Source organism: Bufo bufo, chromosome 2 (genome assembly GCF_905171765.1).
Source record: "Bufo bufo chromosome 2, aBufBuf1.1, whole genome shotgun sequence".
Lineage (NCBI taxonomy): Eukaryota > Metazoa > Chordata > Amphibia > Anura > Bufonidae > Bufo > Bufo bufo.
Window position 1 is genome coordinate 801,978,866 of NC_053390.1, and position 26,197 is coordinate 802,005,062.

Here is a 26,197-nt window from a genome sequence, read left to right on the forward strand (position 1 = left end):
GAACACAGTCAAAAAATAGTACAGGACATGGAAAAGTTTTACATCTTTTGTCTGAATACTCCCCAAGTCAAATCAAACTGAGCGGTGAGTATCCCAGCAGCAGGCAGCGCTGGCTTTCTGGCTAAAAAAGCCTTGCAGAATGTAGGGCAGTAATTAAACAGAAGGCTAAAATGCTGTATTTATAGGCAAGAGATGAATGCGAAGGTTATAGCGACAACGTGGCTGAACACGTTGACAACCCCATTGTCCTGTCACTTCTGTAAATGGGCTATTGTGACCATTATGTCACACTGAATAGCAGGGATGTTGGAGTGCATAAAAGCAGGGGCAGCCGCATGAGAAGCTTTTGTCTGACGGACAGCGAAATCTTGATTCAGCAGCGCAGGGTTTTCATGTTTCTTTTATTTTTTGCAGTTTTTTTAATTTTACATCTTTAGGAGCATCACGTTTGTGTTATTAGGTTATAAGTACAGAACTAGGAAAGCGGCCTCTAAGGACTCGAGCACACGACCGCATGTATTTTGTGGTCCGCAAAAAATGGATCCGCAAAAAATACAGATGACATCCGCGTGCATTCCGTATTTTGCGGAACGGAACAGCTGGCCCCTCGTAGAACAGTCCTAACCTTGTACGTAATGCGGACAATAATAGGACATGTTCTATTTTTCTGCAGAACGGAAATAGGGACAAACGGAAACGGAATGCACACAAAGTAACTTCCGTTTTGTTGCGGACCCGTTTAAGTGAATGGTTCCGCCTACGGTACGCAAAAAAAACGAGACGGACGCGGAAGGAAAATACGGTCGTGTACAAGAGAAGTCCAAAATAAATGAGTGCACAGGAGCAATTACAATTATTAAGAGGCGCCGTTAAGAGACGGGCATGGGAAAAACCTGTGACCGCCCAACCATACAGGATTAACTTCTCAGACTCCTTGAAGCTTAAAGGAGATGTCCCAAGATACATATTTCCTATCTACAGAATAGGAGATAAGCATCTGTTCTGTGAGGATCTGAATGCTGCAACACCGGATGATCACAAGAAAAGAGGTACCATGAGCACGTATAAATGGGTGCTGCCACCATGTATTTTCTACTGGACTGTCGGAAACAGCTATACAAGAAGAGTTATACTATATATATATATATATTTTTTTTTTTTTTCAGAAGATACCCAGGTTATACCAGCATGGTCCACATCACTAAATACAAGAAGATGTATTACTTATACCAGCTGTACATATATCATTATATACAGGAGATACCCAGGTTATACCAGCATGTTCCATATCACTATATACAAGAAGATGTATAACTTATACCAGCCGTACATATATAATTATATACAGGAGATACCCAGGTTATACCAGCATGGTCCATATCATTATATACAAGAAGATGTATAACTTATACCAGCTGGACATATCTAATTATATACAGGAGATACCCAGGTTATACCAGCATGGTCCATATCACTATATACAAGAAGATGTATAACTTATACCAGCCGTACATATATAATTATATACAGGAGATACCCAGGTTATACCAGCATGGTCCATATCATTATATACAAGAAGATGTATAACTTATACCAGCTGGACATATCTAATTATATACAGGAGATACCCAGGTTATACCAGCATGGTCCATATCACTATATACAAGAAGATGTATTACTTATACCAGCTGTACATATATAATTATATACAGGAGATACCCAGGTTATACCAGCATGGTCCATATCATTATATACAAGAAGATGTATAACTTATACCAGCTGGACATATCTAATTATATACAGGAGATACCCAGGTTATACCAGCATGGTCCATATCACTATATACAAGAAGATGTATAACTTATACCAGCTGTACATATATAATTATATACAGGAGATGCCCAGGTTATACCAGCATGGTCCACATCACTAAATACAAGAAGATGTATAACTTATACCAGCTGTACATATATAATTATATACAGGAGATGCCCAGGTTATACCAGCATGGTCCATGTCACTATATACAGGAAGATGTATAACTTATACCAGCTGTACATATATCATTATATACAGGAGATACCCAGGTTATACCAGCATGGTCCACATCACTAAATACAAGAAGATGTATAACTTATACCAGCTGTACATATATCATTATATACAGGAGATACCCAGGTTATACCAGCATAGTCCACATCACTAAACACAAGAAGATGTATAACTTATACCAGCTGTACATATATAATTATATACAGGAGATACCCAGGTTATACCAGCATAGTCCACATCACTAAATACAAGAAGATGTATTACTTATACCAGCTGTACATATATCATTATATACAGGAGATACCCAGGTTATACCAGCATGGTCCATATCACTATATACAGGAAGATATATTCCTTATACCAGCTGTACATATCTAATTATATACAGGAGATACCCAGGTTATACCAGCATGGTCCATATCACTGTATACAAGAAGATGTATAACTTATACCAGCTGTACATATACAACTATATACAGGAGATACCCAGGTTATACCAGCATGCTCCATATCACTGTATACAAGAAGATATATTCCTTATACCAGCTGCACATATCTAATTATATACAGGAGATACCCAGGTTATACCAGCATGCTCCATATCACTATATACAAGAAGATGTATAACTTATACCAGCTGTACATATACAATTATATACAGGAGATACCCAGGTTATACCAGCATGCTCCATATCACTGTATACAAGAAGATATATTCCTTATACCAGCTGTACATATCTAATTATATACAGGAGATACCCAGGTTATACCAGCATGGTCCATACCACTATATACAAGAAGATGTATAACTTATACCAGCTGTACATATATAATTATATACAGGAGATGCCCAGGTTATACCAGCATGGTCCATATCACTGTATACAAGAAGATGTATAACTTATACCAGCTGTACATATACAATTATATACAGGAGATACCCAGGTTATACCAGCATGGTCCATATCATTATATACAAGAAGATGTAGAACTTATACCAGCTGTACATATACAATTATATACAGGAGATACCCACGTTATACCAGCATGGTCCATATCACTGTATACAAGAAGATGTATAACTTATACCAGCTGTACATATACAATTATATACAGGAGATACCCACGTTATACCAGCATGCTCCATATCATGTATAACATTTGCCAGCCTGGGCTCAGCAATAGTGGAACTTTGCAGTGTATTATACATGACCTCCAAAATAAGCTGACCTTGTATCATTTGGTCAGTGATGGATCCCAGTTGTATCTTATTGGCAAGCGTGTGTTCCATGCAAATTTAGCAACCTTGCAGATTTAATCTCGCCCGCTGGTATTTATTTCACGTGGCGCGAAAAAGTTAATGTTTGCAAACAGATTGGGCTGCAGTTTGTTGTGGTTGTTTAGGTGCGGCACCTTCCTGCATTCATCGAGGGGATGGAAATGGCTGCTGCTCAGATCATTGGACTCCTGAGTAGACATTATCCACAAGCAAATGGCTCGAAGGGAAATATTCTAAATTAAAGCATGGTCTACAATAAATAAAGCAAAAATGCTAGAAGAGCAGATGATGGATGTGATGGAAAACTCCCTGCAGTCACTGGTTTATCAGCGGGTTGTAAATGAAGAATCATCATAAGAATCTCCTGGTAATGCTCGTAGGTGGAGGGCATGGTACTTACCATTTAGTTGGGTCCTATCACTATGTTCTTGATGCTTTATCTTTTTAGTTGTCATGTAGTCATTTGTACATACAGTAGGGAGAACTCTTTCAAATACAATAAGTGCAGCGACCCAAGGGGAGATGAGGATGGGAGGAGTGGTGGTGGTGATGATGGTGGTGGTAGTCCTCACAGTTCACGGTAGCTTGTTGCAGCCTGGAGTTCCCCAGGGCCATTTAGTGACTGATGGGTTCACCCTTTCTTCCCTCGGGGCACACGCTAGTATTGGGTTCCTGTCTTGTGGTAGTTGGGGTGCCGTTGATGGTGAATCGTTTGGCTGAATGTCAGGCAGGAGGGCAAGTGTGTAGGACTGGCAGATCGATGATGGAGTCAATCACCAGGCCCAAAGGTTGTAATAAATAAAGTCTTTCTTTACTGAATGAAAGATTGAGGTAGTAGTACATACAGCAGTAAAAGACACAGTTCCAAAGTATATAGCATAGCATAATTCTCTCCCAATGGAGGCATACAGGCATCAACAACGGTGGAGGTTGTTGTACTCCCTGGCCCTCTCTTTCTCTAAAGACACTTTGAAGACTCTTTAAAATAACCAAAGGCATTCAATTAGGTTCTTGTTAACTCAGATCTCAGATATGGATGCCCAGTCCGGCTCAAAGTGTGGCAGATGCTGGAGGCAATAATCCTTACCACAGCAGCAAAGCCTCTTATGCCATAAACGGGCGAATACCTTACTGACTTGTTAGCACGGCCTGGATCATGTTTTGGGCCTTCTAAGATGTCAGATCTCTTTCTCTGAGGGGTTCCCAGGTAGCGGAGTTGCTTGTTTGGCAGATGAACTTCCAGAGACTGAAGTCCTCTGAACTTTGTTCCGGATAGCAGGAACTTTCACACATACCTCTTCTCCGTCGGTCTGCTCAGACTAGACTCCCCAATACCCAGGGATGGAACCAGTCCCTGACCCTGGTAACCTAAAAACCTAAACAGTCTGCCAACATAGTAACCCCTTGGTTGCCTATACATTGGTATTAAGTACGTAAAGCACAATAAATTCCAACATTTTACTTAATAACATACATTGCATTAACTAATTAATCCTTTGCTGTAGTGCTTCTGGGATACTGCACAAGCAGGGGGGAGGTAAGCCACCCATGGGACATATCTCCTTCATGCATTCAAAGATCATTGTGCTACATCGTTTTGCGGTTTCCCTGGTATTCTGCCTGGAAATATTATTAAATTGACAACTTGTTGTTATCTTTGATTTTGTCAGATGAGTGTTCCCCAAGCAGTCTGACACGGTCTTATTAGTGCTGGCAGTGTCACTGTGTGTGGAGACAATCCCTAGTGATAAATAGAATGATAAAACTTGTGGTCACGGTAGACATTTCCAGGAGGAATAACACTGTAGAAATGTAATAAATGGCATAAGATGAACCCTTACTTATTGGGAAAACAGGCATCATGTAACCCTTGTTGTGTTAGAGTACTTTCACACTAGCATAGTTCGGATCCGGCAAGCAGTTCCAGCAACGAAAATATTTTTTTTCCAGATGCGTTAGACGGATCTGATGATATACTGGATCCGTCTCATCCGGTATCATCCGGAATAACGGATCTGGTATTAAAAAAAATTCAAAGATCATAATCAAAAACAGCTCCCACTATCTCTCGGCGCATGCGCAGACCGTAAAATCGGAAGCGGCAACGCGGCAATTTCCGGAACACTTGGTACCGGATCCGGCATTAATACACCTCTATGGAAATAAATGCCGGATCCAGCAAGTGTGGTAGTTTTCCAGGATTTTGTCCGGTCAGATGCCATACAAGGGATGGAACGGAAGACATCCTGATGCATACTGAACGTGCTTTCCATTCAGAATGCATTAGGACAAACTGATGCGTTTTTTCCCCGGTATTGAGACCCTTTACTAGATTTGTAGAAGATATGTAGAAGAGAATAAAGGGCTAGCCGACTGCCTTAATGAATACTTCTGTTCAGTTTTTACAAAAGAAAAAGAAGGAGAAGGACCTCCACTAGAAAGGATGACTAATAAATCATTTGATGCATGTATCTTTACAGAGGAAGATGTTCTAAGTTTGCTGTCTAAGGTAAAGACAAATAAGTCACAGGGGCCTGATGAGATACACCCAAAATTATTAAAAGAGCTTAGTAGTGAGCTGGCAAAACCGCTAACAGATTTATTTAACCACTCATTAGTAACAGGAGTCGTCCCGGAAGATTGGAAATTGGCAAATGTCGTGCCCATTCACAAGAAAGGTAGTAGGGAGGAATCGAGCAACTATAGACCAGTGAGTCTGACATCAATAGTAGGCAAATTAATGGAAACCCTATTAAAGGATAGGATTGTGGAACATCTAAAATCCCATGGATTGCAAGATGAAAAACAACATGGGTTTACTTCAGGGAGATCATGTCAAACAAATCTTATAGATTTTTTTGACTGGGTGACTAAAATAATAGACGTGGAGGTGCAGTAGACATCGCATATCTAGATTTTAGTGAGGCTTTTGACACTGTCCCACATAGAAGACTTATCAATAAACTGCAGTCATTGAGCATGGACTCCCATATTGTTGAGTGGATTAGGCAGTGGCTGAGTGACAGACAGCAGAGGGTTGTAGTCAATGGAGAACATTCAAAACAAGGTCATGTTACCAGTGGGGTTCCACAGGGATCTGTACTGGGACCAATTTTGTTTAATATCTTCATAAGTGATATTGCAAAAGGCCTCGATGGTAAGGTTTGTCTTTTTGCTGATGACACAAAGATATGTAACAGGGTCGACGTTCCTGGAGGGAAACGCCAAATGGAAAAGGATTTAGGAAAACTAGAAGAATGGTCAGAACTCTGGCAACTGAAATTTAATGTGGATAAGTGCAAGATAATGCACCTGGGGCGTAAAAACCCAAGGGCAGAATATAGAATATTTGACACAGTCCTGACCTCAGTATCTGAGGAAAGGGATTTAGGAGTAATTATTTCAGAAGACTTAAAGGTGGGAAGACAATGTAATAGAGCAGCACGAAATGCCAGCAGAATGCTTGGATGTATAGGGAGAGGTATAAGCAGTAGAAAGAGGGAGGTGCTTATGCCGCTGTACAGAACACTGGTGAGACCTCACTTGGAGTATTGTGCGCAGTACTGGAGGCCATATCTCCAGAAGGATATAGATACTCTAGAGAGAGTTCAGAGAAGAGCTACTAAACTAGTACATGGATTGCAGGATAAAACTTACCAGGAAAGGTTAAAGGACCTTAACATGTATAGCTTGGAAGAAAGAAGAGACAGAGGGGATATGATAGAAACTTTTAAATACATAAAGGGAATCAACTCGGTAAAGGAGGGGAGCATATTTAAAAGAAGAAAAACTACCACAGTTTTAAATTAGAGGGGCATAGGTTTAAAAGTAATATATGGAAGTATTACTTTACTGAGAGAGTAGTGGATGCATGGAATAGCCTTCCTGCAGAAGTGGTAGCTGCAAATACAGTGAAGGGGTTTAAGCATGCATGGGATAGGCATAAGGCTATCCTTCATATAAGATAGGGCCAGGGACTATTAATAGGATTCAGATATATTGGGCAGACTAGATGGGCCAAATGGTTCTTATCTGCCGACACATTCTATGTTTCTATGTAATACCGGAAAAGAATAATGCTAGTGTGAAAGTACCCTTAATCATAACCACCACTGGTGGCTAGGGGAGAGGAGAAGAGAGAGACAGACAATCTGTACAAAATGTTCAAACCTTTTAGGGGTTAAAAAAGCATGGCTGCTTTATTTCAAAAACATACTGTAAGATTACTGATTATGGGGGTTTCTGCAGCAACTTCAAGATGGTGGGTCCCTAATGAAAAAGAAGGACATTTGCTGTCCTGTGCCACTTGTGCAGGGGATAGGGGACTAGAGGCTCATCTTGCTCAGGAGCCCACTCGGGGATTCACCTGTTCCTCTGTGGGACAGTCCGAGCCTTTCTATAGCCAAGGAAGCAACTTTATCACCAAAAGTGCTTCGGAGAGAAGAAGTTAGAAGGTCCAGAATCTACAAGGTAAATCATTGGAGTCAGTCAGCAAGGCATTGTGTATGTCATAGCGACCTTAGTGCTGTGAGGGGGAACATTGTTAGCCCACCCTTCAAAACATGGAGATGGTTTGGCCAGCCGTATCTTAAGTCTTCACATATCACCCCTCAGCCTAGGAATTTGCAGAAGCATTTAATTAGAACCTCATTGCCTGCCTAAGGTTCTTTAAAGAGATGGAGAGAAGGAGTACTGCAACCTCCATCATTACTGTTGTCCATACACTGCTATTGGGGATGGATTACCCTGTGTTACGTACCTTGTTGGAAGTGTGCCTTGCTATTGCTGGATGTACTACTTCTCCTATTATGGACTTTAGTAAAGAGAGACTTATTTATTGATATCAATTGGCATGGTCACTGACTCCTTCACCCTGGCCACTTCATCTGCACCCTGCCAAAACACTTAACATCAAAGGCAGCCCAATTACGGCCAAGTGGGTGTCCAAACACCATGGTGTGCCCTGGGCATGTGCCCTGCTTCTCCATTCATTAGAACATGAATGGAGCAGAAGGCTGCATGCCCAACTGGCTGCTCCTTTTATTTTTGCGGTTCCATGAGGTACAGGTTCCCTGTTCTCATACATGATGGGGGTCTCAGTGGTAGAACCCTCAAACTCTACTATTTAATCGCTATCCTAAATACCCCTTTAAGTCAATTGCTTTACTAATCTTGTTCTAATTGTGATTTGCCTCATTTTTTCTCCATTCACACCTGAAGTTAAATCCAGGAGGTGCAGTTACATCCCCATTAATCCCCTCTATTTTAGTGGATGCATAAAGAGCCCACCTAATCTAAAAACAATGTAAGAGAACGGCATTTCTAACCTCTGATTAACCAGATCCATCCATTTGAAGGTCCATTTACACAACCAAATGCGGGTCGTACACGTACCCATTCATTTCAATGAAAACACTTGAATAGGAATGGGGTGGCTTGTAATTGCTGGCCGCTGCACTGTCGACGGCGAGCGGGTAAATGGAGCGCAACCTTCTCTTCCACCAGCTAACCCTAACTTTAACCATGCCAATCTGATATTGATGACCTATCCTGAAGATAACATAGGTCATTAATATTAAAATCCCAGAAGACTCCTTTAATGTTTTTTTATTTTTGTTATTCTCTCTTCTAAGAGTAATTCCCAAAAAATATTGGAGAACCCTTTTCAATTTGTCTACACATGAAGGGTGTACAATATATCTTGGTATACTGTATTTTGTAGATTTCTTTAATTGAATTTAAGTGGAGAATCGTTAAGAAGAGTTTTCAGCGTTTTCTTTGTTTTCCTTCGTGGCATTGATTTACTATGGCAAATCAAAGAGCACAACTCTCACTCCAGAGAAGGAAATCTAATATTCGGATGAATGGGTCTTGTCGATACCACTACAGCAACAACATTCACTACTGAATATTGACCTGACCTCCCGAATGAGCAACTCAACACCAACCTCCGGCAAAGATTTCCGGTGGGAAATAATGACAGCAAAGACCAAGATAAACAGGAACCCATCAAGGCCTCCGTGGCTCACTGGTTCATGGATTTTGATTTTAAGATGATCTAAAAGTCATCTAAAGCTGACTCTCCATAGTCTCAAGGGTCTGTTACATAACCTTCAGATAGGCTCCATTCAAAAAACATTGAGCATCTCTATAGGGTCCCATTAAACCAACATAGGAGTGTTCTCTTGGCTTATGGCAAGTCGCTATACATCGGCATGGCTGCTGTAGCCACCACTGCTCTACCCAGTCTTCGCTCTATACACTTCTGTCTGTGCACTTGTGGTTTCCAGCCTCTTAAAGGGCCAATTGTACCAATCACTTTCTACCCAGGGTTTCATAACAGAGCCTTCACCGTTGCTCAGGGTATAAGCATTCAGCTACTTTTGGTCCCAATACTCTGCTAGTGTGGTCCTTGTTTCTGTATCCTTTAGCATGTACTAGGCTTGGTTTCTGAACCCATGGTTTCTGCCAATTTACCATAATGCCTATAAGCTGCATGCTCTGACCACAGCTTACCTACCTTTTGTAACACCCCAGAGTGGTGTTACCACTCCTGCACCCTGCTACTATCTCTAATAGTCTAACCTGTATGTCATCTTATGTATTCTGTTCCAGGTCCTCCACAATGTGCATTCATAATCTTGTTATGTAACTGTTTATTACATGTAATGTGCCTGGTTCACGAGCAGGTAGCAGCGTAAATGGCAGAGCTATCCTTAGAGAGAATGGAACTTACCATTCCATTCTCCCCCCTTTGGGCAGAAGTGGGCCAGTCCTGCTTGCTACCAGAAGGAGGTGGGGCAGTTCTGGTTTGTTCTGGTTGAGACTCCATGTTGGAGCTGCCAGGATTCTAACCTACTTTTTGGCTGAACATAAGTCCGACTACAAGAGTTGAGTGCTGCATAAAGAGGGAATAAAAGTTACTAAGCTAGCCTGTCAGTACAGCAGAGAGAAAGAGAGAAAGCATAGTTGAGTTTGCCTGCCAGAGTTAATGCTAAAGCCTTCTGGAACCAAGACAAACCCTGAAACTGTTTGGAGAAACATTTATACAAGTAAAGCTGCCATTGAACTTCATCTCAAGGTCTGGACTCAAGTTATTTCTTCAAATCCCTCAATTATTCCCCCTATTTATTGCTTCAGAGTCAAAGCCTGGGGTCCAGCTGTATCCAGGTAGGAGCACCGTGACACACATAAAGAGACATTTTAGGCCGCAACATACCACTCAGCATTTCCTACACCTGGGACGCGACATAGAGGGCCCTGGGGCACGGCCACCAGTTGCAATTTGAAAACATATTCCACCTGATCTGACTTATGACCGATCACTGCCCGCTGCCTTGGTTATCACAAATCGGTGTGCCCTGATTATTTTCACATCACTTACTGCTAACAGAGACTACTCCAGGAGTAATAATCAGGGAAACTTTGTTAATAAAGCCCATAATGGAAATCGGAATTTAGTGATCTGGATTGTTTAATACTTAACTTTTACTTCTTTTAATAAAATAGATGGGATATATCCCTCAAAATAGAAATACTAAATACACGTAACCGTTTTCAATGTCCAACAATCTGGGGGAAAGTTGCTTATTGAAAACGGTAGTACTGTGTCCACCCTGACCAGAAACACCGAAACAGGAGGTGTCCGGAGTATCCACCATCTGTAGGGTAGGACACCTGGTTTTCCAACGGTGCCGCCGTGCACCTTATGTTGTGGGTGTAATTGTGTACACCGTGTTGCACGGTCCCCCATTGCACCCATACCATTTTATGTTTTCTGTCGTCTTGTTGTGTACCGTTGTGCATATTGTCTGTGTTGTGAAAAACCTGCTTGCATTATTTGTTTGCCATCGGTATCTAAGGTGTTGGCCTATATACCAATGCGGTCACCTTAATTATTGTGTGGCTTAGGTACTAGCACACATCTGTTTTCGTTACCTTTAGTGTCGCACTCTCTTGAATAAGTGTGGACACAGCTGCTACCGTCTTCTTATCGCCCCTCCTTTTATTGGGAAAATTGGAAAACGGTATTGTATAATCAGCTTATTCTTATGCCCACATGGTGTCGGCATATATCGATTATTGCCGTCACATACTATTGATTGGGTATCAGTGTATACCAACACTTGTTACTTCCTGTGTCTGACACTACTTGCATCAGTGTGGACACAGTACTACCGTTTTCAATAAGCAACTTTCCCCCAGATTGTGGGACATTGAAAACGGTTACGTGTATTTAGTATTTCTATTTTGAGGGATATATCCCATCTATTTTATTAAAAGAAGTAAAAGTTAAGTATTAAACAATCCAGATCACTAAATTCCGATTTCTATGATTCATGTAAGTGATTATATGTGAAAAAAAATAATTTTTCTTTTATTTAAAGCCCATAATGCCTGAAGGAGAAGTTCTACGGTGAAGACTTCACAAATGTTCCCCCTTTTTAGCCCTAAATTATCTCCGTTAGTGACCTAGAGTACTCAATACAACAAATACCACCACCAAAGGAATAAATTAAGACGTGAACAGAGCCACATTGACATATCAATTATATTTGTCTCATCCAGTGCAACATGTGGCTTGCATCACACTCAGTGTTTTAGACTGCCACGAGACAACCATAGCTAATATAGTGTCTCTTCACAACCTCTCCGGAGTAAAAATTAGTTATGGTGGAACAAAATGGGCACTTTCTCGTTTGCAATATATGTTGCTTGATCTGAGAGGACTAAGTTAGTCCTACCAACCCTTAAAAACATGGAGTTAAACCTCAACATAGACTATGAAACTAAGAATACCAACCAAGAATAAAAGTCCTTACATCACGGTTCCGAGCAAGACACTTGCTCATGATTTCCGACAGGAAAAAAACTTTGTCATTCACTGTGTTGATTGATTAAAGAGATATTCCAGCCAGTGAAAAAATTGAGAATGGCTTAAAAAACAAACAAAGAAAAACTATAAGTTCACCAATCTCTACTTCCTGGACCCTCCAGACACGGCAATGTTACCATTCAGCCACTGATTGGCTGAGCAGACATATTTCTTGTTTCAAGAGGCACCAGGAAGAAGATACCAGTGGATCAGTAAGGTGGGCATAGGGTCACTGAGTTTTGGTAAAACTTATGATACTTCATAGAGAGATATCAAAAGTTTGATTGGTGGGGCTGTGAGGGGTGAAACTCCCACCCAGTGCTAGACCGAGGAGATAAAAACGCTAACATATGGCGCTTCCTCTTCTTACTGTAGGAGATGGGCTCAACAGAAGTCTACGGGGCAGTCTCGACTCCATCATTTGCAGTAAGTAAGAGAGTGAGCAATATGTGAGTGCTTCTCTTTACTTTTTCTAGCGATCAATGGGGTTCTCAGCACCCAAACCTATGGTATGTCTCTATGACATATCAAAAGCTTTACCTAAATTGGACATTTAAAGCTTTGCACATTCAGTACATTTCATGATGTTTCACGTTAGATGGCTGATGCCTTCAAAACACCCATCTATCTACAGTACTACCCACAACTGCAAATCCTTAGGATACAGTTGGTATTCTGAAAGCCAGCAGGAGCAGAGTCTCACTTACCATGCATGGCTCATTAAAGACTCGCCGAAGGCCAGCGGGAGTAATAATATTACAATCATCTGTATATGTGGCATTCTCTGTCCTATCAATTCCAGCACAAGTGCCCCCTTGACGACAATATATGAAAAATTCTAAGTGGATGCCAGAAAAATGACATGTTTCCAATTTTCGGATGGGGCACACGTTGCGAAAGACTACAAAGAAATGAAAAATTGTTTTGCTCTACGGCTTCCAGCTGAGCTCACCGAATGGGAAGGCACATCACAGAAGATGAGTAAGTTGTGGGTGCGTGTCACCAAAATACATGAGCAAACAAACAAGGAAGACAAAAGAAAAATATCATACTGTGCATACAGAGCGAATAACCAAATGGGTTATATAAAAATGTCCTAGAGGGGCTTCCTGAAATTTTGACACAATGGAGGAAAGCACTTTGATGAGTATGGGCAAAATCTGGAACAACAGCAAATCAACAGGAGTGAATGCTATGAGAACCTGGCATGTCAAAGGCCAAAAGAAGCAAAGAGCAGCATTTCCTTAGATTCCCAGATTAGAGTAAAACTCAGTTAAGTTGACTTTTAAAGGTTGGAACCTGCTCTTATATATGCTGGCCATAAAGGTGTTCAGACAGGGTCAGAAAACGTACCAGAAACAAGAAGATCTCTCAGTGGGTCAATGTACTGAAAAAAGGGGCCCTAAAGGTCCAGCAGAAGAACAGTTTGTTCTGTGTCTGCAATGACCACGGCAAAGATCAAATTATTTCATTTATAAAAATGTTACAGGATACAAACTTCAATGTGAATATTCCTAAATAAATTGATAAAAAGTAAATTAATTTTTGTCAGTGTCTCCCCTAATATGTCATAAACTGAAGCACAGATATCAACTATGGTAAGTCCAATATTTGCTTAAGGCCTCATGCACATAAACGTATGTCTACTATAATACTGCTTCTATGTAAAAGAATATAACTACTATAATACTGCCTCCTATGTACAAGAATATTACTACTATAATACTGCTCCTATGTATAGGAATATAAATACTATAATACTGCCTCCTATGTACAAGTATATAACTACTATAATACTGCCTCCTATGTACAAGAATATAACTACTATAATACTGCCTCCTATGTACAAGAATATAAATACTATAATACTGCCTCCTATGTACAAGTATATAACTACTATAATACTGCCTCCTATGTACAAGAATATAACTACTATAATACTGCCTCCTATGTACAAGAATATAACTACTATAATACTGCTCCTATGTACAAGAATATAAATACTATAATACTGCCTCCTATGTACAAGTATATAACTACTATAATACTGCCTCCTATGTACAAGAATATAACTACTATAATACTGCCTCCTATGTACAAGAATATAACTACTATAATACTGCTCCTATGTACAAGAATATAAATACTATAATACTGCCTCCTATGTACAAGTATATAACTACTATAATACTGCCTACTATGTACAAGAATATAACTACTATAATGCTGCTCCTATGTACAAGAATATAACTACTATAATACTGCTCCTATGTACAAGAATATAACTACTATAATACTGCTCCTATGTACAAGAATATAACTACTATAATACTGCTCCTATGTACAAGAATATAACTACTATAATACTGCTCCTATGTATAAGAATATAACTACTATAATACTGCCTCCTATGTACAAGAATATAACTACTATAATACTGCCTCCTATGTACAAGAATAAAACTACCATAATACTGCTCCTATATACAAGAATATAACTACTATAATACTGTTCCCTATGTACAAGAATATAACTACTATAATACTGCTCCTATGTACAAGAATATAACTTATATAATACTGCTCCTATGTACAAGAATATAACTACTAAAATACTGCTTCCTATGTACAAGAATATAACTACTATAATACTGATCCTATGTACAAGAATATAACTACTATAATACTGTTCCCCATGTACAAGAATATAACTACTATAATACTGCTCCTATGTACAAGAACATAACTATTATAATACTGCTCCTATGTACAAGATATAACTACTATAATACTGCTCCTATGTACAAGAATATAACTACTATAATACTGCTCCTATGTACAAGAATATAACTACTATAATACTGCCTCCTATGTACAAGAATATAACTAGTATAATACTGCTCCTATGTACAAGAATATAACTACTATAATACTGCTCCTGTGTACAAGAATATAACTACTATAATACTGCTCCTATGTACAAGAATATAACTACTATAATACTGCTCCTATGTACAAGAATATAACTACTATAATACTGCTCCTATGTACAAGAACATAACTACTATAATACTGCTCCTATGTATAAGAATATAAGTACTATAATACTGCCTCCTATGGACAAGAATATAACTACTATAATACTGCTCCTATGTACAAGAACATAACTACTATAATACTGCTCCTATGTATAAGAATATAACTACTATAATACTGCCTCCTATGTACAAGAATATAAGTACTATAATACTGCTCCTATGTACAAGAATATAACTACTATAATACTGCTACTATGTACAAGAATATAATTACTATAATACTGCTCCTATGTATAAGAATATATCTACTATAATACTGCCTCCTATGTACAAGAATATAACTACTATAATACTGCACCTATGTACAAGAATATAACTACTATAATACTGCTCCTATGTACAAGAATATAACTAATATAATACTGCTCCTATGTACAAAAATATAATTACTATAACACTGCTTCTATGTATGAGAATATTACTACTTTAACACTGCTCCTATGTACAATAATATAATTACTATAATATTACCTCCTATGTACAAGAATATAACTACTATAATACTGCCTCCTATGTACAAGAATATAACTACTATAATACTGCTCCTATGTACAAGAATATAATTACTATGATACTGCCTCCTATGTACAAGAATATAACTACTATAATACTGCTTCTATGTACAAGAATATAACTACTATAATACTGCCTCCTATGTAGAAGAATATAACTACTATAATACTGCCTTCTATGTACAAGAAAATAACTACTATAATACTGCTCCTATGTACAAGAATATAATTACTATAATACTGCCTCCTATGTACAAGAATATAACTATTATAATACTGCTCCTATGTACAAGAATATAACTACTATAATACTGCCTCCTATGTACAAGAATATAACTACTATAATACTGCCTCCTATGTACAAGAATATGACTACTATAACACTGCTCCTATGTACAAGAATATAACTACTATAATACTGCCTCCTATGTACAAGAATATAACTACTATAATACTGCTTCTATGTACAAGAATATAACTACTATAATACTGCCTCCTATGTAGAAGAATATAACTACTATAATACTGCCTTCTATGTACAAGAAAATAACTACTATAATACTGCTCCTATGTACAAGAATATAATTACTATAATACTGCCTCCTATGTACAAGAATATAACTATTATAATACTGCTCCTATGTACAAGAATATAACTACTATAATACTGCCTCCTATGTAGAAGAATATAACTACTATAATACTGCCTCCTATGTACAAGAATATGACTACTATAACACTGCTCCTATGTACAAGAATATAACTACTATAATACTGCCTCCTATGTACAAGAATATAACTACTATAATACTGCCTCCTATGTACAAGAATATAACTACTATAATACTGCCCCTATGTACAAGAATATAACTACTAGCCTCAGATATGGATAAATATCTCAACAAGAAAACTCCAGCTCCTGTGCCGGCCGGTCCTAAGATGGTGCTGCCGGAACTAGATGACTGGGGCAGGGATTCGGAGGGAGAAGATGAAGCTGCTGCAGAGCACACAGCAGGCCCCACATCACAAAGTGCTGCCCCGATATCCAGGCAGTTCCTGCAGCAGGCTTTATCAGCAGCTCTTGCCCCAGTTATACAGGATCTGCAGGAGATAAAAGCTGACCTGAAGCATATCGGCACGAGGGTGGAAACACTGGAAAGTAACCAGGCGTCCATCTCGAATTACATCAGAGCTGCAAGCGATCACACCATGGCTCTGGCAGCCTCACTGGACACTGCATACTCCCTCATAGAAGACCAGGAGAACCGGAATAGGAGGAAAAACCTCCGGATCCGCGGCCTGCCTGAAAGCACCCCACATGAAGGCTTACCAGAAGCTGCCGGCGCCATCTTCTCCCTGCTCCTGGGAAGCTCCAGAGCGGCCGAGATTCAAATAGAAAGAATCCACAGAGCGCTCAGGCCGAAGCCAAAAGAGAGAGAGAACCCCAGAGACGTGGTGTGCGGTCTCCTGAGGTATGTGGACACCGCTGCCTTAATGCAAGCCGCCAGAAATATGAAGGAGATCATATATGAGGGGGCTAAAATCTCCATCTACCAGGACCTGGCATCCTCCACATTGAATAAAAGGAGGGCGCTGCGGCCCCTCACTGACCATCTGCGCCATCACAAGGTGCCATACAAATGGCTATTCCCCTTCGGCCTCACATTTGCTGTTGATGGGAAGCGCTGCACCATTCGCCTGCCACAAGATCTCCAGGCGGCCTGGGAGCTGCTGCAAACAGATCCACTAGATGTACCATCATGGCTGCCGTCTGCAGAGATTGGAACACAGCTGCCAGATCTCCCAGAGGCCTCAGGATGGCTTAAAGCCTCACAGAAGAAGAGGAACCAGCACAGATCTAGAGACACTTGAAGTCCTAGAGACTATACAGAGGAGTTATCTTACCTCAGATGAAGTTCTCCACAGACATCATAGAGGGACAGGTTCTTACTTGATTATATCACATCTTAAGTCCGCAAGTATACCTGTCTGTCATGAGTCCTGAATAGCTCCCGTTCTTGTTGTAATCTGCAGAGCAGACATTCTGCTTTGCAATGTTATTTTACTGCATTCAACCTAGACCATAATATGTAAGGTGCTATTTCGCACCAGTTCAGCAGGTGGCGCAATGTGGACACCATTATGAAGATATGGTTCCACTTTGTACCCCCCCTACCTACCAGGGTTATCTTGGCACAAACCTGGTACATGTGCCTGATTAAATGGCTGCTCATGCCCGCTTCACTGCAGCTAAGTGACCTGCTGCGGTGTTGCTGGCATGGGAGTCATTGCACTGTTATACTTGTCATGTTGACAGAAACTTTAGTTGTGATGTTACTTGTTCACTCCCTAGATACGGTCGATGTGACTGACTGGAGTTCTCCGGTTCCAAAGTCACCCCATTTTCTCAATGATGTCGTCAATTAAATGTACAACGTACAATGTAAGGGGCTTTAATACCCCACAAAAGCGCTCTCAGGTCATCCGTCTGCTAAAAAAGAACAACACAGATATTTGCTTCTTTCAGGAGCTGCATTTTAGAGAAACAAATGTACCTAAAATTCAGAACCCATACTTCCAACACTGGTATTTCAGTGCTTTTGAGAAGGCAAAGAGAGGAGTGGGTATTGCAATTTCTAGAAAAGTACCATTTACATTGATATCTACCCTGACGGACCCTGAGGGCCGCTTCATATTCGTGAAAGGCCTCATAGGTACACAAAAGGTCACACTCGCTAGTTTATACAGCCCTAACCGTGGCCAGAAACAATGGATCAAGGTTACACTAAGTAAACTAGATCTGTTTGCAGAGGGGATTAGATTGATTGGGGGAGACCTCAATGTCACACTGAACCCTATCATTGATGCTTCTGACGGCTCCTCCCAATTGACCCAGTCAGCACTGGGGTGCATCAATAGGTACATATCAGACATGAACCTGCTGGACGTCTGGCGACTAGCCCACCCAGATACTAGGGACTTCACCTTCTTCTCGGCCCCACACAAATCACATAAGAGGTTAGACTATATCCTACTGTCCAGTAATGCCGTAGATATGGTGGACTCAGCCGACATAGGTGTTGTGTCCGTCTCTGACCACGCCCCAGTCTCTGCTGCCCTCAGATTTTCCAGCTTGCCTGCCTCAGTTAGACAGTGGCGCTTAAACGAGACGCTGCTAGATAGACAAGCAGATATCTCAAACCTGGAGCAAAAATTAAAGGACTTCTTTATAGATAATGCGACACCAGGTATGCCCCAGACGACACTGTGGGAGACGCACAAGGTGGTTATCCGGGGAGAGTTAATAGCCTTAGGTAGTAGGGTTAAAAAAGAGAAACAAAAGATCCTACACGATCTCTTGGTTCAGATAGCAGATAAAGAAGCGGTCCATAAAAGGTCCAGAGCAATAAAAGTCCAGACTGAACTGACCCAGCTAAGATCACAACTAAAAGACCATTTAAACATTCAAAACGCAAAGGCTTATCAATATGCCCAATTTAAACACTATTCCCACGGGGATAAAGGTTCTAAACTGACGTCCTCCCTTATTAAACAAAGGAAAGAATCCATGTTCATACCCAATATCAAATCCAGTACTGGAAATATGCTACATAAAACAGCTGACATAGCAGAGGAATTTCAAAAATTCTATAAGCAACTATACGGCCTGTCAGACCCTAATCACCCAGATCCATCAATACCAGAAGCAACAGACTTGTTTTTGAAAGGCCTCAATCTACCCCAGATAACCTCCCAAGAAAGTGACACCTTATTAGAGCCAGTCACCGAACTAGAAGTGAAAAAATTACTAGCCTCTATGCCCATGGGTAAAAGTCCTGGCCCAGATGGCTTTCCAGTGGGCTATTATAAAAAATTCTCAGATATATTAATACCCCACCTGGTAACGTGGTGCAATGCACTCCTAAATGGTGAAACCCTTCATAAACAATCACTGGAGGCCACGGTAACCATCCTCCCCAAACCGGGGAAAGATCCCCTTCTCTGCGGCAGTTTTAGGCCAATCTCGTTACTTAACGTAGATATAAATATATGGGCCAAACTTCTGGCGACACGTCTGGGAAATCTACTTCCTAAACTTATCCACCCTGACCAATCTGGCTTTGTTCCAGGGAGGGAAGGGAATCATAATTCCTGTAGGTTAATCACAGCAATACAGTGGGCCAAAAAGAAAAACCTCCCCTTGGCGCTGCTCAGTGTGGATGCGGAGAAGGCCTTCGACCGGGTGAGCTGGGACTTTATGAGGAGGACTCTACTGAGGTTTGGAATCCCGACGAGATTTCAGGAGGCAGTCATGTCATTGTACAAGGATCCGAGTGCTAGAATCAGGGTCAATGGCACATTGTCCCCATCCTTCCCTATTCGCAACGGGACACGTCAGGGCTGCCCCCTATCTCCTGCCTTATATATATTGGTCATGGAGACCCTTCTTCAGGCCATTAGAGACCATGTAAATATACGTGGTGTGAAAACAGAAAATGACGCCATAGAATACATTAACGTGGCATATGCTGACGATCTACTGATCATGGTTTCTAACCCGGTCGAGGCCTTCCCGCATCTTTTGACACTGTTTAAAGAGTATGGTAGGCTATCAAACTACAAAATGAATTATACCAAGTCAGAAGCTTTAAATGTTAACGCTCCAGCGAGCTCCATAGCCATTTTGAAATCAAATACACCATTTAAATGGCAGTCCTCCTGTGTTTCCTACCTAGGAGTTAGGATTTCCGCCTGCACGGAAGATTTATTCCGGCTTAATTATACTCCCCTAATATCAGAGGTCCAAAACCTGCTCCAATCGCTACGCCTCCCTTATTCCTCTTGGATGGGAAGGAAGAATATCCTAAAAGCGTTTGTCCTCCCAAAAATTATGTACGTACTACAGATGTTGCCAATATTTTTACCTAACTCATATTTTACAAGGATTCGCAGGCTTTTTATGACTTACCTATGGGGCGGCAAGAAGGCTAGGGCTTCTCACCAGAGGCTGATACTGGGGCGTGGTCATGGAGGTATAGCACTGCCGGACGTCCAGACATATTACAGGGCTATTCACCTGAGGAGGTGGTTGCAGCTTCATTCCCCTGCCTACCGCACATTGGGCACAGAACTGGAACTAATGCAGCTCACCCAACCACAGAAAGCAGCCCTATGGGGTCAGGCAAATGCATCACTCCATTCACATGTCCTCTTAAAGGGCACTAGCCTAGTCATTAAACAGCTCAACAAGACACATGGGCTCCTACAGAACCCCCCTAGTATAATGCCAGCAGATCTCATACCACACTCGATTCAGCCTCCAGGATCTCAGGTCTCGCAGATTTGGCACAGATTAAGAGATTTCTCCACAGCTGACTTTATAGGAAAGGTAAACGGCACTTTACCGGATCAACATCCCCTTAGCTTAGCCTGGAGTACATTTAACTTTCTAGACCTAATAACTATAAAATCTGCTGGGAAACAACTAACTACTCAGAAGTCATGTGTAATGACCCCGACATGGTTTGAAAAATTAGCAACCCCCCCTTCCCCTCAACGCAAATTGATATCCACTATATATTTGGCCTTGATCTCACCACAACGTCGCATTACTCCACAATATGTCCACACCTGGGCTAATGACCTTAAGGTTACCTTTTCGGAGACAGATATTCTCCGTATGCACGCACACTCGCATGGCTTCTCCCGCTGCGTGAAGATCCAAGAGCACTCATATAAGGTCCTCACACAGTGGTACCTCACCCCCAAGCAACTATTTCTTAGTGGTCTCAGTGATCATGACAGGTGTTGGAGGTGTGGGGAAGAGAGTGGCACTCTTCTACACATTTTTTGGTCCTGTTCTAAAATAAGAGGATACTGGGATGACGTCTCTCGGACCATTAATGAAATTCTAAACACTAACCTGACATTAACCCCAGAGTTGGTTCTTTTATGGCTTCCAACAAAAGAACTATCGCCATCAAGGAACAAACTCGTTACACACCTGATCCAGGCTGCCCGTCTACTTATCCCCCAAAAGTGGCTGAGTAAAGAACCCCCCACCACCTCTCAGTGGTTAAGCAAACTAGATCACGTTCATCGTATGGAAGAGCTAGCGGGCTGGGAACTTAGGGCACATGAGAAGCACAAAAAGCTATGGGCCCCCTGGATTACATATAGATATGCGAATGGTACACCAACATCTTAAACAATTTTCAACAGACAAACAACTTTGAAAATGTCCCCCCAGACAGGAACGACACATTAGTGAGAATGGAGGGTGCTAAACCTTCTTTCTCCCTTTGGAATCATCAAAGGTTATCTTAACAGCTTCAGACCGTATCTGTCCAGTTCTAAGGACACCCCCCCCCATCCCCCATCCTCCCCCCCCCTTTTTATATGTTTGTTTGACCTACCTACATCAGGTCACACACCAAATGTCAATTAGTTGGTTCTAGATGACCTTGCTCTGAAGACATGCACTTTATATATGTCATATGTATACTATGCACTATACTGTCAAAGTACGCTTTAGACTTGTCTGTAATAACTCTGATTTGTGCATCAATGTATGTAAACATCTCTTTTGATATGCTTTTCAATAAAAAGACAATTGACAAAGAATATAACTACTATAATACTGCTCCTATGTCCAAGAATATAACTACTATAATACTGCTCCTATGTACAAGAATATAAGTACTATAATACTGCTCCTATATACAAGAATATAACTACTATAATACTGTTCCCTATGTACAAGAATATAACTACTATAATACTGCTCCTATGTACAAGAATATAACTACTATAATACTGCCTCCTATGTACAAGAATATAACTACTATAATACTGCTCCTATGTACAAGAATATAACTATTATAATACTGCTCTTATGTACAAGAATATAACTACTATAATACTGCTTCCTATGTACAAGAATATAACTACTTTAATACTGATCCTATGTACAAGAATATAACTACTATAATACTGCTCCTATGTACAAGAATATAACTACTATAATACTGCTCCTATGTGCAAGAATATAACTACTATAATGATCTTTTTATTTTAAAACAGGCAACAAAATATTACAATACACTTACAATAAAATCATAGAAAAGAATAAATATAAAGTGACATCACAACACATTATACAATTGCTGACACATGGATGTTCCTCCAGTAGACGTTATTGCGGTTATTTTTCATGTCTTTCTTATATATCGTCTTCAGACTTTCCAGGATATTATATAAGATTTTATCACAGGTCAGGAGCTCTCTGTTGATGACCAGGCAGCACCGCGCACACCACAGATGGTACATGGTCACCACATTCACTACATACAGGGAACTTCTGCTGTATTGTCTGAGATCTGGGGGGAAGTCTCCATACAAGAGCTGTTTATACGGCTGTCCCACTAGATGTGGTAACTGAAGGGACAGTGACACGGCCTCCCATACCTGGACACTAAACGGACAGTCCAGCAGAAGATGCTCCATGGTCTCCAGTACCTGATGGCATTGCTCTCTAGGGCAGGATCTGTCTGGCACATTTCTACACTTTAGATTTTCCCTGACATACATTTTTCCATGAAATGCCAGCCATGACACATCCTTCATGTGAGCGGGGACTCTGGGGTCCTCCAGGATTTTCACAGCCTGTTTTACATCCAGGTTCGGGGCGTTCCTCAGCTGGATATGGGCACTAAACTGAGATATCAGCAGGTTCTTATACATCTCTTTCCTACTGAACTGCTTTACCTCACCATATAAGATTTTCCATTTAATGATCTTGCTAATTGCTTGTACCGCATACCAAGAAACGTTATTCTTAATGCGCCCCGAGATCCTCTTAATGGGGTCACCTACCGACCACACAGACACAAACTGCTGGATCTGGTTCTTAAACAGATGACTCCACGGCTTCACCTCTAAACTCTTACAAAATGAGAAATTCTTCATCAGAAACATTAGGTTAAAGAACAGCTCTGGGCAGGGCATGGACAGGCCGCCCTCCTTCTGGGGGAGATAGACAATGTTCCTCCTGACTATATTCACCCTATTACCCCACAAGAAGTGGAAGAAGATATTGGTCAGTCTGGTAAGTAACTTATCGGGCACTGGGAACACCACACTGACATAGAGGAATAGCGGGAGAAGGAAGCTTTTCAGCAGGCGGATCTTCTCCTGATAAGTCAGCTTCCAGTGCCTCCAGCACTGCACCTTCTGCTCACACACCGCCAGCTTCTCCTCCCAGTTCACCTTCCCATCATCTACAGTTCCAAAATGAACCCCCAAAATCTTTATCTTGCCCTGCACTGTTCTAAAGGGCACTGAGAAGACCCCACGGTCACCCCCCAGCCACAACGCCTCGCTCTTCTCCATATTTACAGCAGAATTCGACACTAGAGAGAAAGCTGCTATCTCCTGTTGTAGGGCCACACAGTCCTCACTAGACGAGACCAGAACCGTCACATCGTCCGCATAAGCACAGAACTTTATGTTCACTCTTTTACTCTGTAGGTGACATTCCAACCCCAAAAGATTTCTATTATCCTGCAACTTTCTTAAAAAAGGATCCAGACTGAAGACGTACAATAATGGGCTTAGAGGGCAGCCCTGCCTTACACCAGACATGATCCTAAAGGGCTCTGCCAAGTGACCATTAATCAGAGGCTGGCTTACCGCCTCCTTATAGAGAACCTGCAGCCATTGTACAAAGCGTGCAGGAAGGCCGTACTCCAACAACACCTGGTACAGGTAGTCATGATGGACTCTGTCAAAGGCCTTGCTCTGGTCTAACCCCACCACATATGCTCCTCCACTGTGCTGCCTGATGTAGGTCACCGCTTCCCTCACCAGCAGCAATGAGTCCTCTATAATCCGGCCTTTCACACCACACGTCTGGTTGGAGATGATCAGGTCATCTGCCACCGTACTCAGCCTGTGATACAAGATCTTGGCCAAGACTTTATAATCAGTGTTTAATAAAGACAATGGACGCCAGTTTTTTAAGTCTTTTAGATTTCCTTTCTTTGCCAGGAGAACCAGAACAGATTTATACTGTGACTGTAGAAGTTCCCTGGCAGAGAGACAATCATTATAGACCTGCGCCAGGTCTGGGGCTAATATATCTCTGAACTCCTTATAGAATTCACTGGTCAGACCATCCAGGCCCGGGCTCTTCTTGGTTTTTAAGGAGTCAATGCTCCTCTTCACCTCCTCCTCAGTTATGGGCTCGGCCAAGCCATCTGCTTGTGCATGATCTAGTTTAGGGAGTTTGACACCTTTCAGGTAAGTTCTGATACTGTCACCACTTATCTGACGGTCATTAAACAGATTTTTGTAATAATCTCCAATAATCTTGTGGAGTTTACTTTGATCTGACTGCTCTGTCCCCTCCTCATCTAACAGGCTGGTCATAAGCTTCTTATTAACCCTGTTCTTACAGGCAATATAGGGGTCTGGGTTGTGAACCCCCCAATTATCGAACTGCCCCTCTGCTTTGAGAGACTTGAGGCGGTCATACTGCAGCTCTCGCATCTCCTGCTTTATCTGGCTGACGTACTTACCATCTATCTTCTCACCATTATTGATCTTACCATATAACCTGCTTAACTTCAGCCTCAGTGCAGAATACCTCATATACTCCACATTACTATGCCTCCTCGCAGCACGTATCAGAAACTGCTTGATATCACCCTTCATACACTCCCACCACTCCGCTGCGTCATCACACATACACTGGGTGGTCCTCCGGTCATTATAGAAGGTGGTAAAGGCCTCTCTGAACCCTGGATCTTGCAGCACCGAGCTGTTCACCTTCCAGTAGCCCCTACCACAGACCACGGCCCCGGCCAGATCCAACGTGACACTCACCATACAATGGTCAGAGAACTCTATGGGACTCGTCCTGTAGTCAGAGCTCCTCACTTCTCGTTTTATATACACCCGGTCTATTCTACTGGCGTTACCGGCCTTATGGTAAGTGTAGGCTCTATTGGAGCCACGCAAACCATAAGGATCCACTAAATGAGCCTGCTGGACAATATTGTTAAGGAAGTTCTCATCATATCTCAGTTGCTTATGACTACTGGAACGGTCCACATTACAGGAGACACTATTAAAATCCCCACACATTATAAACACCCTGGATGTAAAACAATATGGCTTCATCTGCTGGAATAATTCCCTCCTCTCCTTTCTAGTCTGAGGAGCATAGACATTAATGACTCTATAGTACACAGTGTCCAGTATAAAATCCAGCATCAAGCAGCGGCCCGAACAGATCTCCAGGACTCTCTCCACCTCAACTTCTATCTTATTGAAGAGAATCGCCACACCGTCATTTCTCTCCAGCCCGAAGGACCAGAAAG